Genomic DNA, 6,059 nt, shown 5'->3' with positions numbered 1-6,059 from the left:
GGATAAACCCAAGACTATAGGCCTAACTTAGTAGACCAAGACTATAGGCCCAAATTAGCAAATACAAGATCATAGGCCCAACTTAGCAAGATCCAAGACTATATGCCCAACTTAGTAGGTCTAAGACTAAGACCTAGCTTAGTGAGAGGCCAAGAAAAGTCCAATAAAAAAAAACTGAACATAAGGCCTAAGGAAAGATCCATTGCAAGGCCCACACAAACACTTGAAACATATGGCCCAATGAGATTTCAACATTTGGAGAAAAAACTTAGTATTCCTATCAATATTTCAAATTGGACCTATTTACACCATGTCATTGATTTCCTCTCTCCAAAAACCATCCCACACACCCCTAAGGTTAACATTTTCTACCATGGTCATCTCTCCATCATGACCTTAAGCTTCCATTCACAAAGATCCTTCATCATGTCAAAATAGTAACTTTGACAATTTTTTATGGGATTTTTCACCATCCTCACTTGCATTTTATCACTTTGTCATGACTCTTAAATAGTAGATAGATCACAACCTATGTCATGTAGTGAAAAGGCATGTCAAAAGCTAAAAGAGTCCACCAATCGGCACACACAAGTGCAAACTGATGCATCCATAAACAAGCCATTGAAACCATGATTTTTCACCAACTTCTTAAGGAGAATTTCTACAACTCATTCAACCCTTATCGTGTCACCTAAACCTAGAAAATCCAGACCTAAAATAAATCCAAGAACAGCTCCATTAATCAATCCAAAAACCCAACTATTCATCTTGGAAATGAGACTTCACGAAGCTGAACTGCACATGATTTTTCAAAACTTTTCTACACCAAAACTAGCCATCTCCACACGCCACTACCTTTGTCGTTTAGCCCTGAAGAAGTGCTCCAAAATATTCAATTGCATGCTTGGCCAATTACCTCCAATGGACAGCAAAACTAATTGATGAATTGGTGATACACAAGATGCTCACTCGACTGAACCTATACACATTCAACCTTCCTTCATTTTTTGCTTAAAGTAAACCAAATGACAATCATTACTACCTCCACACACATCTAGAAAAGCTACCTAATAGTGTTTACTATTTAGCAAAAAAGGCCATAAGGATGGAATAAACAAGAATAAAAAAGCTGGACAACTTTGGTAAAACCAAAACTGTCAGCCTCAACATGGTTTCTCATGGGGAAATCATTTTAATTTGTTTCTAACTTCTTAAACCTTTCAACCCCAACACCAATGGCCTTCACCTAGTCTTTTTACATGGGATAAACAAACACTCCACCATCCACACACACCAATCACCTTCAATACTTCAGCCCAAGTTGTGCACCCCCTCTCCCATCACTCCTTCCATTGAGTCTTATAAATACCCTCATTCTTTCCTCACTTCCTCACACACCTTTCTCAAGCTTCTCCTTAGTATTCTTGAGAGCAAAACACTCTTAGTGTGAGAAAAGAGTGAAACCAAGTGGTGAGAGTTGATCTTGAGAGCACCATAAGGCACGGTTTGGTTAGTAATCCCACCTTATCTTTTTGTTGGATGATTAATTAACATGTTAGGTTTTAAATTATGGCATGAGAATGAAGATTTGATTGAGTTATATGTGGTTGAACTTGGGAATGCACATATGGTTCAGATTTGGAAACTTGCTTGTGTAAATTGTTTTGGTATAAAATTTTAGATATGACAGGTCTTGATATGATATCCTAAACTTAGCTAACATTTTGATTAATTGATTGAAGGTTTATATTTAAGGATAACAGCATGTCATGATAGGTTTATAACTCAATATCTTGGGTTGATCATCTAGCATATTCAATTTTCACTTGCATGAAGGTTATCTTGTGATGTCATGATTTATTTTCTCAAAGTTTGTGTTATAAATCTTTAGAAACCTATTTTCATTGTGTTAAGAGTTAATATATATGATTTACTTATGCTTTAAGAATTCACATGTCAAAGAAGAGCTAGATACATCATGCTTATACCCGGTTTGGAAGTTTTGTAATGTTTTGGTGTTAGTCAATGCATGAATGTTGATAGGAACTCATGTGACCTGAATCTAAGTTGTGAACTTGTCCTTAGGGCTAGATTTATTGTTTGCTACATGATGAAACTCGGTCACACATGCATCCATATAAGTTATAGAAACGAAATCTCAAATGGTCACAATGCATGCCACAGGTTGATTAGTGTTAGTATAATAGTTGTTTGATTCTTGCAATTCTAAGATCATATGGATTTAAAACATGTAAAATAAGAAGTTTGTGCAATTTGATGAAATTTAGGGTTAAAATATAAATAGTGAAAGTTTAGGGCCTAAGTGGTAATTTCGAGAAATATAGGGGCAATTTTGTAAATATTATTTTGAACCCTCTTGAAACTGAAAATATTCCTTAGTTATATGATTCCTAACTTAGAAATATCTCTTATTTCAGTCGCACCATTTCTAATAATCCGAGAAGTTTGTAAATAAGATTCTAACGTACTCTTGGATAATTTATTTATGATTCTTGAATAAACACCACATTCATATTATAAATGTCATTTTGAGTATATAATATTATATGATACATCATTAAACATTTGATTACTTGCTTACTTGACATGTGAGGCTTTTACCATTTTAGCATGTTACATGAAAATGTTATTTTTACATGAAGCATACTACATAAACACATGTCATAAAATACATTTTGAGCATAGCATGAAAATAATTTTTTTCACAACCCCAAATACTAAGATGATGAATTATCTTAGTGGAAATCCTCTATCCACTCTGTAGTGAGTAAAAATTGAGTTATAATCAAATAACTGTCAACGCATTTCGAATGAAGTCTTTTTAAAGTATATCGGAGTGAAATCGTATATGGCACATAATGTCGGTGGGTGCATATGTTATGATGATGAAATATTATATTATCAATGCATTGAGATATGAGTCTGTAGACAATGTATTTTCAACATGAGTTATGCTACAGTCATCGGTAGGTACTCACAGTACAAATGGGGGCTGTGATAATACCATATGTTATGTTCTGTTAATAATGGCTTTAATAAATAAGAAATTATATATTTTTGAAAAGATGAAGTATAAAATGTTTTCTGTAAGAAAAAGTGCATCAAATTTATTATGAAATATATTGAGAAATCTGGATGGGAAACAAATACGAGTTTTCTTCATATCTGGTATGCATCTCATGTTTATAATTAATTATACATATCTTATCTCTGAACAAGTTGGTTGTTTAACTTACTGAGATTTCAAGGAATCTCATTGTAGTAGTTCTACTAGCATTCCCTCCGAAATGATAGAAGTTGTGTCAGGACCAACTTTTGACAAACATGATGGTAATGAACTCCACCCCATGGCTTTAGATGATTGAGAACGAGTCTGACCCCGACCGAGAGATGGAGTTAATAGTGATGTTATTCGAGATGGTCTTATTCACTATGGAGCATATTAGAAAGATGTTTTCATCTACCTTTTTATGGAACCTTGTTGAAATTGCCTGTAATAAGGAGATTCTATCTCACACTTTATGTTTAAACTCATGCCTTACTATTTGGACCTCTTTTAGTAAGCCAAGATCTATCTATGGTTACTTGAATTATTGGAATGTTTAGTTCATTCTGATATGAAATTTTATAAATCACAGTTTTTCCGTTATGATTATTATATACTGCTAGTTGCATATTAGGATGCATTGTATATTATCTGTCATGAGCAGGGGTATGTAACCATGTGTTGCATGTCCCGATGCTCCAAGTCTCTATTATATCTCAAGTGGGGGTTGAAGGCGTCACATGAAGTATTTCAAAATTTTATGAATAGTAGTTAAATAGTTTGAAAGAAGATATTTTATTTTGTTTTGAGGAAAAAGAGAAAAAAAAAAGGTTAATAAAAATATTATAAAGTTAGAAAATTGTTTGAATATTATTTATATTTTTAAATTTGTATTAATTTTTGTATTTTGTTTTGAAGTTTGTAAAAGTTATATTGATTTTTGTATTTGAGTAATGATTAGATAATTTTTAGATAAAAAATTAAAAATTTAAAATTAAAAAATATTTTTTATTTGAGAATGAAATTATAAGAAATTTTAAAAATTTGGTGTCTCATCTCTGTCTCCAAGCATTGCCTAACAATTGTTGAGCTTTTTGTGTGGAGTCTGGTTTTGCTTCATGGCTGCTCGATTTGATGACCTGACCTTATAAAGATTTATTGCAGTTGTTTTGTAGATTTTCAATGAGACTTGGGCTATGAAGTATAGGATTTGATCTGATTTGGACGTTGCCACTCGCCCCGCTCTAATATCCCATTATCTTGTCCCGCTTGACGTGGAAATGACTTTATCATTTTAAAACACACGAAGCCCCAACGGTAATCCATTCTCTATTTCTCAAAGGGTCCTCTGCACGTTATGTCTACCCCGTGAGCCCATCGCCCATCGTCGACCCCGTGAAGCCCCAGGTTCATCCCCATCGACGGAATATCTCCGACCTCTCCAACCTCTGTTTCTGACTCGGCCGAGTACAACAGTACAACATAATTCTTCACGTCCACCAGCATGACATGCTTGAAATTCCGTCGAAGTCGGCCGAGTAGCATTGGATAACAAGTCCATCTTCTCAAACTCATCGAAACTTTGTCCAGAAACTCGGAAAGCGAGTTCTACGGGTCAAGCTCGGAAGATTCAAACCCCACAACCGAGCCATAACTCAGTTCGGCTGACACAGCTTCCCTTTCCTCGCCATCCGAGTTACTGAAATTGCTCATAATTCTCTTACCCCATATGGACTCCCCGCCCATGTCCTTCTTCTCCTTCTTTCCAGCCTTCGTAAAACGAGTCACATCAAAACCTGCCACCCTCTTTGGACTAGTACTGTTCAATTCCTTATAATGACGAATTAGCTTAAAAAACAAGTCATTCTCTTCTTGAACAATGGAACCAAATTTGGAAGAAAACGACAAAGTAGCAAATACGAAAACTATGTCGGCTCGAGCTATGAGGCCAGACCTATGCAAGGCTCTCAAAAACAGTCCAGAGTCGTCCTCTGTGGCATCCTCCAACACATGAGCAACAACAAGAACGTTCATTGCTTTGGTACCTCGCCTATACAGAGTTCCCATTCCATGTAGTGCAGTTGGTGAAAGAGCAGTCTTTGATGCATTGTTTGAATTTTCCGTAAATGTCTTCCAAAACCATTAGGAATGGAGTTCAGAATTGTGGTTAATATTGGTTTTGGGTTTGGGCTTGGGGTTGTAGATGTAATTTGGTGGAGGTTTTTTCGACATGAATCTTCGTTGGGAGGTTGGATGGGTTCTATTAATGGGGGTGGGCTCGAACGTGGAAAGAGTGAAGAGGAAGAGGGTGATGAAGATGAAAAGGGCGTAGATGAAGATGGTGGATTGGGCTAACTGGTGGGTCTTGAGTCTGGGAGGGGAAAAAAAAAAACCTTACCGTCGGAGAAGAGGTCGGAGATGAGATTGGAGAGGTCAAAGATATTCCGTCGATGCTTCAAAAGGTTGGAGATGAACTGAGGCTTCACATGGTCGATGGGCATAACGTATAGTGCAGGAGAAGTAAGAGGTCGATGGGGCTTTGTGTGTTTAAAATGAATTTATTCATTTTCCATGTCAAGCAGGACAAGGTAATGGGATATTAGAGCGGAGCGAGTAGATTTTTCTTTTCGAAGGTAGGCACGTTACTGAATTTTATAAATATATTCATATATAATTGATTTCATTTTTATTTGATTTTTTCTAAATCTTTTCTCATAATTTATTAATTTAAGGTAATGGGTAAAATTTTTGTCGGAAGTCCAACATTTGAAATGACCTTGTTTGGACGTCCTCGTTTATTTTAAGGTAATGGCTATACTTTAAGGTAATGAGTATAATTTATTAATTTAAAAGTAATGAGATTAGAAATTTATGGATAATAATAAAATAATTTATAAATAGTTGTGAAATAGTTTAAATTAAAATATTTTATAGAATTTTAAAAAATAATGAAAAAAAAATTAAATAAAAAAATTATAAAATTAAAATATTG

This window comes from Juglans regia, chromosome 7, assembly GCF_001411555.2.
Source record: "Juglans regia cultivar Chandler chromosome 7, Walnut 2.0, whole genome shotgun sequence".
NCBI classification, from domain to species: Eukaryota; Viridiplantae; Streptophyta; class Magnoliopsida; order Fagales; family Juglandaceae; genus Juglans; species Juglans regia.
This window is presented reverse-complemented; position numbering follows the sequence as displayed.